The following is a 12692-nucleotide window of genomic DNA, read 5'->3' on the forward strand; positions in this document are numbered from 1 at the left end:
TCACTCCAAGGTACTGGTGCTTCCCCTGTAACAAACTTTTTGACTATCTCAGCTTTTGAAGGAGCTTGTAGAGGTGCATGTCCAGAAGGACCAACTGCATCAACATCTATAATTGTAGCAGCATTACCAGTAGCATCAACATTTGCAGCATCAGAACTTACAAAGTCAACATCTTCAGCATCCTCTGATAAAAGAACAGTATGAGAAGCTATGGAGTCTTCCACATCATCCTCTAAGTGCTGATCTCCAACTAAGTTCTGATCAACATCCATATTCTGATGCTCACCTAAAATCTGATCTTCAGTATCTAGATACAGAGAAGGTGTTGTAGGCAATTATGAATTAAAATCAGCATCAGGAATTGGTGTTGTTGCTGGAGTGACTTGAGTTGGTGGAGCTTCTAGATAGAAAGCCTGAGGCACTTCCAAGTTATGTATGTCAATTTCATCACTTGACCCCTTGTTATCAGCATGTACTGGAGATACTGGAGGTGTAGGAATGTGAGTAGTTTCTAGCTCATGTAGTGGAGAGTGATGAGTTGCATGAGGATTTGGATCAGGACTAGGAGAATTGTGAGCTTCAACAGAGTCTTGTGAGATCAGAGATTCCTGATCTCATTCCTTAGTTGCTGCTTCCATTCCTTTACCAGAATCTTCAGGCCTTTTTGCCAATGTTTTGAATCTTTAAGCTTTTAAGGTGACTTTAGGAGTTGTATCATCAGAATTACACTTTCTAAGCCTTTTTAGGGGCCTAGAACTCCCAATATCAATATCCTCCTGAGAAGAGACCTTCTCAGCTTCTCGAACAATAGGTTCTGATACAGGAACCTGTTCCTCAGCATCTGATTCATCTCACAGAATAAATCTCCTTCTCTTCTGTTGTGTCTGAGGTACTTTCTTAGTCCTCTTAGGTTTGGAATATGAAGGTTACACTGTAGGTTCTGAAGTTTGAGGTGGAGAAGTTTGAGGTGGTTGAGTAGAAGTGGTAGGTGCTGATAAATGAGGTGCAGACGGTTGGACATCAGGATATAATGCATTATATTTAACAGGATTTAATGCGCACACGAAACAAGTAAAAATTACTGTGCATAGACGAGTACCACTAACCCAAATTATGTTGACTGTTAATGTCTCACCCAAACATATTCTGATTTTAAATAAGACTGTTTAAAATTTTAACCATAAATAAGTCAAGTAAAGAATCAGAATATAATATCAGAACTTAGACTTCTATCAGATTTTAACAGTCATCAGAACATTATTCCTTAACTCGAAAACTGAATGCCCATTTCTGTAATTCGTCATACAAATTCTGATTTCGTTTCTTCAGAACTTAATCATTAGAACTTCCATCATTACTTGTCCTCAGAATTTATGCAACTGACAATTAAACATTCATCTAAAACAACATTTATCACCATAGTAATTTTCATCATTCATATGGAGTGTATGTGTATGCAGTAAGCTAAATATCAAATAAAGATTAAAGTCTGATTCATTTCAGTATATCTTAGAGATAAGGCATATCTACGAACTTTACTCAAAATCTGTCATGATTCTGAAGTCTACTTTAGAATGAGTTCATTCATAAATCCACCTCAACTGTTTTGTTCTCATTTTATACATCTTTTGAAATTCCATTTTACAGTGGCTTCTCAGTGTAAGTGAGTCACGACTGCTTATCAGAATTTATCCTATTATCAGAGTATTTCTCCAGTAATCATAGAGTGTGAAAAGTCACCAAGAAAATATTTATTTTGCTTTTCTGATGCATATTACTTAATACCAGCAATGCACTTGGGTCTTCCCTTCCATATTTTTACTCTAGATCTCAAAGGAGTACCTGATTTTTATTTCTTTTTCTTTTCCTTTTCTTTTGATAAGTGAGGCTTATCAGCACTTAGTAGATTCACCAGATTTACTAACATCAGAACTTAATAGATAAGAAGCACTATTCCAGTTTGTGACTTAGTAATGAGATACACAAAGTAAACTTCAACTAAGCTCAGTATCAGAATTTGCTTGTGTTAAGAGATTTCCACATAAACAATTACTTCAAACATGGGATCTTTAGTATATTAAAGACTATTAGGTCAGCATCTAGCATAGTTATCCTCATTGGATTGAATAATCACAGAAATATTCATTTCACTATCAGAGTGTAGAAATTCACATCAGACAACAATCAGTACTTAAGCAATTTTCAATTTAGCACAGAATACATAAAGATAGTAATATCTGTAAATACTGATCATAAAGTCTGATGAAACAGAATCATAAACTAAACAGACTTAGAGAAAGAACCTGAAACCATTCCAAGTTTATTTACCAATCTTATAAAATTAGCTTCACACAGTAGTTTTGTGAAAATATCTGCTAGTTTTTGATCTGTTGGAACAAAATGCAATTCCACTGTACCTTCATCCACATGTTCCCTTATGAAGTGGTAGCTAATGCTGATGTGCTTTGTCATTGAGTGTTGAACTGGATTACCTGTCATAGCAATAGCACTTTGATTATCACAGTAAATAGGGATTTTAAAGTATGTTAACCCATAATCCAGTAACTGATTCTTTATCCAAAGAATCTGTGCACAACAGCTTCCTGCAGTAATGTACTCTGCTTCTGCAGTTCATGTGGAAATTGACTTTTGTTTCTTGCTAAACCAAGAAACCAATCTGCCTCCAAGAAATTGGTAGCTTCCACTTGTGTTTTTCCTGTCTATTTTGCATCCTGCAAAATCTGCATCTGAGTAACCTATTAGTTTAAAATCTGATTCTCTGGGATACCACAATCCCAGATCAGTTGTTTCCTTAAGATACTTGAAAATTCTTTTCACAGCTGTTAAGTGAGGTTCTCTTGGATCTGCTTGAAATCTTGCACAAAGACTGGTAGCATACATGATATCTGGTCTACTAGCAGTTAGAGTAGAGACCCAATCATATCTTTGTAATCAGTAATATCTACTGATTTACCAGTATCCTTATCCAATTTTGTTACAGTGGCCATGGGAGTGGATGCACTTGAACAATCTTGCATTTCAAATTTCTTCACCAAAAATGATACTATCAACATATATCTATACCAAAAGTAAGTCCTTTCCATAGTTGAGGTAGAACAGTGTTTTGTCAATAGTTCCTCTGTTAAATCCACTTTCCAGAAAAAATTGAGCTAAAGTCCCATACCATGCTCTTGAAGCTTGCTTAAGGCCATAAAGTGCATTATCAAGCATGTAGATATGATTTGGAAAGTTGGAATCTATAAAGCCTGGAGGTTGTTCACCATATAATTCCTCTTCCAATTCTCCATTGAGAAAAGCACTTTTCACATCCATTTGAAAGACAGAAAACTTTTTGTGAGTAGCATAAGCCAAAAATATCCTTATGGCTTCCAATCTAGCAACTGGTGCAAATGTTTCATCATAATCAATTCCCTCCTGTTGAGAATATCCTTTTGCAACCAGTCTTGCTTTATTCTGTGTAATTATGCCATCACTATCAGTTTTGTTTCTGAACACCCACTTTATACCAACAACAGATCTGTTCTTTGGTCTTGGCACTAGGGTCCACACTTTATTTCTTTTAAATTCATTTAACTCTTCTTGCATTGCCTGTACCCAATCAGCATCTTGAAGAGCTTCTTCCACTTTCTTTGGTTCAGTATGAGAAAGAAAAGAATTATAGAGACATTCACTTGAAGTAGATGTTCTAGTTCTGACACCTGCATCAGGATTTCCAATAATTAAGTCAGGTGTATGTGATTTAGTCCACTTCCTTGCAGATGGAAGATTTTCTCTAGAACTGGATGCTCCCCCATGATCCATGCTATCTTCATCAACATTTTCTGATGCTCCCCCTGAAACTATACTCTCTGAGTTGGATCCTTCAGAATTTAAGTTTTCAGAATTATCAGAACTTGGCTTATCAGAACTTGATGAATCAGATCTTGAAGAGCCAGTTGCATGTTCTGATGCTTCTTGAGATGTGGTTGTATCTTCAATATGCTCCCCTGCACAGGTGTATCTTCCTTTGGCGTAGTTACCACAGTTTCAATAACATCAGAGGTTAATCCATCAAAGTTTGCAGTATCAGGATTTAGACTGTCAGGATTTCCAGTATCAAAATTTAAGTCTTCATTTTCAAATCTCAGCTGATCATGATCATTGAAATCTTCAAGTCCAGTAATCTTCTTATCATCAAAGGAGACATTGATAGATTCCATGACAACCCTTGTTCTTAAATTGTAGACTCTGAAGGCTTTTGTGGAAAGTGGATATCCAACAAAAATTCCTTCATCAGCTTTTAAATAAAATTTGGATAGCTGTTCAGGATGAGTCTTTAGAACAAAACACTTGCATCCAAATACATGAAATTACTTCAGATTTGGCTTCTTTTTCTTCACCATCTCATATGGTGTCTTTCCCTGCTTGTTAATGAGTGTTGCATTCTAAGTAAAACAAGCAGTTTGCACAGCTTCAGCTTACCCTGGTTCTTTCTTTGAACAACTCCATTCTGTTGTGGAGTTCCAGGAGCAGAAAATTCCTGCTTGATTTCATGGTCTTTGCAGAACTCTTCCATGATCAAACTCTTGAACTCAGTGCCATTATCACTTTTTATGATCTTCACAGAATCTTTGACCAATTTATCCAGTTGCTTGACAAGATCAATCAAGATAGATGCCGTTTCAGTTTTTGTGTGCAAGAAATACACCCATATGTATCTGGTGAACTCATCAACTATGACCATAACATATTTCTTCTTTACAATAGACATGACATTTACTGGACCAAATAGATCTACATGTGGTAGGTGATAAGGCTCAAGAATTGATGATTCAATCTTGCTCTGGAATGAAGATTTTCTTTGTTTTGCCTTATGACATGAATCACAAAGGCCATCAGGAGCAAATACTGATTTTGGTAGTCCTCTCACAAGATCTTTTTTGACTAGTTCATTTATATTGTTGAAATTTAAATGAGAGAGTTTCTTGTGCCAATCCCAGCTTTCTTTAATTGATGCTCTACTCAACAGACAGATTACAGAACCATCAGTACTTGTTGAAAGCTTGGCTTCATAAATGTTACCATGCTTGTATCCTTTCAGAACAACTTTTCCTATAGATTTGCTTACAACTTCACAGTGTTCTTCAAAGAAATCCACATGATAACCTCTTTCACAGATTTGACTAACACTCAGCAGATTGTGTTTAAATCCTGAGACTAGAGCTACTTCTTTAATGATGATATTCCCAAGATTGATATTGTCATATCCCAGTGTTTTTCTAATGTTGCCATCTCCATAAGAAACACTTGGACCAGCTTTCTCCACAAAGTCTGATAGCAGGGCTTTATTTCTAGTCATATGTCCTGAACATCCACTGTCCAAAACTAGGATGTTTTTCCTGTTGCCCTTTAACTCAGCAGCTTCAGAACTGCTAGCAGCATTTTCCATCAAGGCATAGTTCACCTCACTTTCAGAATCTGAAGTGTATGTCCAGCTTTTCTTCTTTGTGATAAGAGCCTTGCCTTTGTCACTCTTCACTTTCTTGCAATCAGGAGATTGGTGGCCTTTCTCACCACAGTTATAGCATTTGACATTTATGTAATCTCCTCTGTCAGACTTCCCTCCTTTGCCTTCAATTTTTCTGAAATTCTTCTTGTCAGAACTTGCACCTTTCCTGTAAAACTTCTTTCCCTTCCTGAATTTTCTGTATGCAATCCTTGTGATTCCTTTCACCATAAGAGCTCACAGCTTCATCATCTCTTCATCAGCAGCCATCTCAGGCAAGCTTTCAGTTTCTGAGTCATCATCACTATCAGAACTTGATGACTCAGTATCAGACTTTGTGATGAGCGCTTTTCCCTTGCCTTTCCTTGAGGTAGCTGCTTTGGGGGATTCTTCCTCAGCCTTAAGAGCAACTGTCTTTGACTTTCCTCCTTTCCTCTTGCTTCTTTATCCCATCTCAAGTTCATGAGTCTTGAGCATCCCATAAATTTCATCAATAGTTGTTTCTTCAAGATTATAGTTGTCTCTTATTATTGTTGCCTTCAAATCCCAACTTCCAGGAAGAGCTAACAGGAATTTAAGGTTTGAATCTTCAAGATCATACTCCTTATCAACTAGTGACAAATCATTCAAGAGTTTGACGAATCTGTCATATAGATCAGTCAATGACTCATTAGGTTTTGAGTTAAAGTGTCCATACTCTTGAGTGAGTATTGTCTTCCTGTTCTTCTTAATCGAATTAGTTCCCTGGCATCTTGTCTCATAGGCATCCCATATTTCCTTTGCAGTCTTGCAGTTAATTACCCTGTATGACATTACATTATCAATGGCACTATGCAGCAAGTGTCGTACCTTAGCATCCTTAGTAATTGATGTGATATCTTTAGCAGTGTAATCACTCTTCTCCTTTGGTACAGACTTTGCTACTTCACCTGCAACTACAACAACGAGTTTTGTTGGCTTGTGAGGTCCTTCATTGATTCTGTCAAGATATTCTCGATCTGTAGCTTCCAGAAATATAGTCATCCTCACCTTCCATATGGGATATTCGGATGGTTTTAGTATGGGAACTCTAATAGCCTCATATCGACTATGGATTTGAGTCTTTGGAGGTTTTCAGTTTTGGTGGGCTTGGTTGGAGTTTCTGCTTCAGACATGATTGTTTTTTGATCTTAAACTGTTTGTGTATTAATAGATAGGCTCTGATACCACTTGTTAGGTCACACATACTGTAGAAGGGGGTTGAATACAGTGTATAGCACAATCAAATCGAATTTAAAGAACACAAGTAACAAAAAAAATACTTTATTAAACTCTGTTACAATATAGAACTGTCCTCTCTCAGTGATGAACAAATTATCACGAGAGCTGCTAGGGTTACAATGAATAATATTCTTGATAATGATAACACTTATAGTGTAAACCCTATGTCTGTGTTTATATACTACACAGTTACAAGATAATCGCTAATTGATATGGAATATAATTCTTGTTAGACAGATCAAGGCTAAACTAAAACAGGTCTCAAGTGTTTAAACTGAAATAAACAAACAGATGTACTGAAATGGCTAAAACTTTTATTACACAAAGACATTACAGATATATAGAATGACTATAGAAATAAAAGCTGAAAACTAGGAGCTGCAACTACTTTCCTATTACTACTGAACTACTAAACGTTATTCCTCCACTACTGCCTACAAACTCGCTACTGCATAAAGGCCACTTCCAGTTAATGACTTGGTCACCAGATAAACATAATAATAGAAACAAAATGCAATATAAATGACACCAGTTTAGATAGGTCCTTCACACCAAGCAGCCTTCGCTTCTTTTCAAATTTGAACATTACAAGAGACTTGTTCAGGATGTCATCATGTTGTCTTTCAGAAACTATATGCTTCACCATAATTTCACCTCTTTCAACACATTCTCGGATAAAATGATAACATATACTTATATGCTTACTACACCCATGGAACACTGGATTTCTAGCTAAATCAATTGCAGATTTGTTATCTATATATAAGACCACTGGACCAGAATACTTACCAGTTACCTCAGTTAGCAAATTCTTGAGCCAAATTGCTTGACAAGCGGTTGCTGTTGCCGCCATGAACTCAGCCTCACAGGAGCTCAGTGCCACACACCTCTGTTTCTGAGACACCCACGTTATCAAACTTTCGTTGAGATAAAAAACCAAACCTCCTGTACTCCTCCTGTCTTCTGTGTGACCTACAAAGTCGCTATGTGAATACCCAGTTAAGATGTTGTTTCCGCTGTCCTTTGTATATATAAGACCAAAATTTAATGTGCCTTTTACATAACGTAGGATGCGCTTTGCTGCATTTAAATGCACAGATGTTGGTTTCTCCATAAATCTACTAATAATGCCAACATAGAATGCAATGTCGGGTCTGTTGTGGACAAGGTAACGCAGGCCTCCAACCATGGATTTGAAAAACGTGGAATCCACCTCCTTTCCTCCTTCATCCTTTATAATTACTTCTTTAGGATCCATTGGATACCTGACCGAGTTGCACTCCGCTAAACCTGCTTTTTCCAGTATCTTTTTCGTATATGCAGTTTGTCTCAATTCTATGCAACCAGGACTCTGTTTCACTTCAATTCCCAGATAATGAGACAACAGATCCAAGTTGCTCATTTCAAACCTTTTACTCATTTGTGACTTAAACTCATTTATAACTGTATTGCTTGTACCAGTGATCAACAGGTCGTCAACATAGACATCACTAATTAGGGTTTCTCCATCAATTTTCTTAGTGTAGACAGCATGCTCATAGGGACACCTAACATGACCAAGTGCTTCCATGCATCCATTTAGTTTTGTGTACCATGCTCGGGGCGCTTGTCGCAGTCCATACAATGCCTTATACAATCTGTAAACCAAATGTTCTTTACCTTCTTTGATGAAACCCTTGGGTTGGGACACGTATACTTCGTCCTCGATATCTCCATTCAAGAAGGCAGTTTTCACATCGAGGTGGTGTACCTCCCAACTCTATTTAGCAGCAAGAGCAAGTAACAATCGAACCGTTTCTAACCGAGTGACTGGTGCAAATATTTCTCTAAAATCAATTCCCTATCTTTGTACGTAGCCTTTGGCAATAATTCTTGCCTTGTATTTTACGATCTTCCCATATGTGTTTCTCTTCAACTTGTAAACCCACTTCAGGTCGATTGATTTTTGTCCAGGTGGCAGCTTCGTTAATTCCCAAGTATTATTTTTTTCAACTGACTCTATCTCCCTCTTCATAGCTTCTCTCCATTGTTTTCCCTTAGATGCCTGTTTGTAGCTTGAAGGTTCATCAGCTGCTATAAAAAACAATTCATCTTCTTCTAGCTCAATTTCATCAGTGTTGGCATATATATCAACAAGTGACCTATAAGTTTTAGCTTCATTGATCATCTCAGATTCTGAGACTGACGTAGAGGAATTTGACGAATGTAGAGACCCTTCTGCAGTTCCAGAATTTTCTGTTTCAATGGCAGAATTTTCAGCATCGTGATTTTATACATTTGACGAATGTAGAGACCCTTCTGCAGTTCCAGAATTTGATGTTTCAACAGCAAAATTTTCAGCATCGTGACTTTGTACATCATTTCTTTCTCTTATTTCGACTCCATTGGATTTTACAGTACCTGTCCCCAGTACTATGAATGTTTCTGCTTGTGAAGTCTGGTTTTCTATATTTTGTTTCCATAACCACAATTTCGTTTCTTCAAAAATAACATCTCGACTCACATGGACCTTCTTGTTTACTGGGTCATATAGTCTGTACGCCTTCGTTCCAGGCTCTTTCCCTAGGTGTATCACAACCTTGCTCCTATCATCCAATTTCTTCATATTTACACCAGCTATCCTCCTGTGTGCTACACACCCAAACACACGGACATGTCCAATATTAGGTTTCTGCCCTGACCATGCCTCATACGGAGTAATACCGGAAATAGCTCGAGTAGGTAATCTGTTTAGTAGGTAGATGACATGTCGAACAGCTTCTCCCTGGAACTTACCAGGTAACTTCATCTCCTTTAACAGGCTTCGTGCCATTTCAATCATTGTTCTATTTCATCGTTCCACCACACCGTTCTGCTGAGGCGAATAAGGAGCTGCAAATTGCCTTGTAATTCCATTCTCAGCACAATAATTTGTGAATTCTCTAGAGCAAAATTCACCTCCTCAATCAGTTCTAAAAGTCTTAATCCTTTTCTCTTTCCCATCTTCAACTTGTGCTATGAAGCGTTTAAAGACCTCAAAGGCTTCGTCCTTCATTTTTAACATATATGCCCATATAACACGACTGTGATCGTCCACTAGCAAGAAAATATATTTGTTTCCCGCCACTGTGGATGGTGTAATCGGACCACATAAGTCACCGTGCACCAACTCTAACAACTTCCTTGCGCTATAACTTGTTTGAGGTGGAAAAGAGTTCCACGTTTGCTTTGATATAAGACATCCTGAACACACCTCCTTAGGATTCTTCAGTTTCGGCAGACCATGTACCATCTGTTTCGAGGCTAAGTGAACCATTGTATTAAAATTTACATGTCCAAGTCGAGAGTGCCAAAGCCACTCCTGACTATACTATTGGGATAACAAACAACCAGGTTCTTCAGACTCTAGAATTATTTTATACATCCTGTTCAACGACCTTTTCACTTTCATCAACAAATTTCCTTGAGCATCTCGAATCCATAGATTTTCACCACTTATAATAATTTTGTTCCCTTCTTCAGATAATTTCCCAAGACTAATAATATTACTACGAGGGGAGGGAATATAGTATACCTCACGAAGGAGTCGTTCTTCTCCTGACTTGTACTTGATTGCTATAGACCCTCTTCCCTTGATGTGAACAACCGATCCATCACCAAATCTAACTTCCCCTGTTATTTTCTCATCCAATTTTCTGAATTTTGATCGTTGTCCGGTCATGTGATTGCTTGCCCCATTGTCCAGGTACCATAAGTTTGACTCAAAATTGTTTCCATCACTGTTTTGGCTTAACCCTGGGCTCACTCTTTCTTCATTGATCAGTATTATTTCTTCTTTGTTTTCTTCTCCTTTAGTCAAAAACAGGGTTGGTTCATCATCAGATATTTGTGCTATATTGACCTCTTCCTTTGGTTCTTTGTCACGTCTTGGCTTCTTGCACTCTACGGCATAGTGGCCATACCCAAGACAGTTGAAACAACGTACTTTGCTTTTACCACGAACACCACGAAATGTGTCCCTTCCTCAGAATTTCTGAGAGGGTCCTTCTATTTTGCTTGATTTTTTAAGCCATTCGTCCCTAGTAAGCAACAATTTGTTTTCTTCCTTTTCCCGCTTTCTCCACTCATCTTCGGTAAGAAGCAACTGACCAGTGCCTGTATTGGGTTCAGTTTGACCTCGCAACCTCTCTTCATGAGCCTTTAACGAACCAACAATTTCTTCAATGGACATCTTCTCCAAGTCTCCGAATTGCTCAATGGCAGAAGTAATCTGCAAAAATTTTTGTGGCATTGCACGTAATACCTTCTTTACTACATATGCTTCAGCCATGTCTTCTCCCAATGCACGGATGTTTGTCACCAAACCGTTCAATTTCAGACAGAAATCATCAAGTGATTCTGAATCCTTCATACTCATTGATTCAAACTCAAATTTTAGGGTCTGAATTCTCGCCTCCTTTACACGTTCTGCCCCCTGCCAGAGAATCTTTATTGCCTCCCAGGCTTCTTTCGCCATTTATTTCTCAGCAACGGAGATAAGTATATCCTCAGGTATACCCTGATAAATGGCTGCTAATGCCATCTTATCAGTCTTCTCTACAACTGCAGCTTTTGAATCCTTCGGCGTCACTGCTTCCCAGATATCATGTGTCTGCATGTACACTTTCATTTTCAACGCCCATGCCATGTAGTTCCCCCTAGTCAGCATAGGATAATTCAAGCCAAGGGTACCCTCCTTAGTTTTCCCAGTTTCCATTGTTGATCCCTTCGGCATATATTTGGGCATCAACAGTTTTACTGAAGCTCTGATACCACAATGTTAGACAGATCAAGGCTAAACTAAAACAGGTCTCAAGTGTTTAAACTGAAATAAACAAACAGATGTACCGAAATGGCTTAAACTTTTATTACGCAAATACATTACAGATATATAGAATGACTACAGAAACAAAATCTGAAAACTAGGAGCTGCAACTACTTTCCTATTACTACTGAACTACTAAACGTTATTCCTCCACTACTGCCTACAAACTCGCTACTGTATAAAGACCACTTCTAGTTAATGACTTGGTCACCAGACAAACATAATAATAGAAACAAAATGTAATATAAATGACACCAGTTTAGATTAAAAAATCCAACAATTCTGCTTCCTAAATTATATCAATTAGATATCTTTTCTTCCAAGTATTCTATTCTTCATAGAATTCCTTCTTCATGCATATCTCTTCTTGCGTTTGTCTTGATCTTCTTTCCTTTCAATAAGCCGCCTTCCTTATCAGAAAGTTTCCATTAAGTCCTGATATTATCTCCTGATAAATATCTCCTGAACCTTAAGTACTGATAACTTAAGTCCTGTCTTCAGTATAAGTGCTGATATCCAGTTAAGTACTGATTTGTCCTGTTTAATTAAGATCTGAAAACTAAACACAAATCAAATTAGACATGATATTATCAAATATATCTAACAAGATATTATGTTTGTATCATATCATAATAAAGATGAATTATTTATTTTATTATGTAATTAAGTATATTTAGTCGTAAAACCCTTGTTGTTATGTGCTACATTTGTTTTGTTTCGTCGGGGTATTTTCTAGATATTTATCAGGTATTTTAGTTTGTTTGAAATGCTTTTGTATCAAAATTTATACGGTCCAAACCTTATTTTAATAGCTGATATTTCATTTTAAATAATTGCCCTTATTTTTCCTAGAATGGCTTGTACCATATCGTTTTTCTTAACATCCAGTTATTTTAAAAAAATTCTCATTTTGTGAAAAATGACTTTTCCGGGCCCCTTCGGGTGTCAAACCCCCCAAAATAATCATATTTTTATTTTTATAAAATTATGGGACTTTAAATTAATTCATTACTTTGCCTTTTTGAATTATTCAAATTTTTTGGAAAATTTTGTCATATAAATTGTATATATTTAATATAAAAA

The sequence above is a fragment of the Apium graveolens genome, chromosome 3, assembly GCF_009905375.1.
Source record: "Apium graveolens cultivar Ventura chromosome 3, ASM990537v1, whole genome shotgun sequence".
Lineage (NCBI taxonomy): Eukaryota > Viridiplantae > Streptophyta > Magnoliopsida > Apiales > Apiaceae > Apium > Apium graveolens.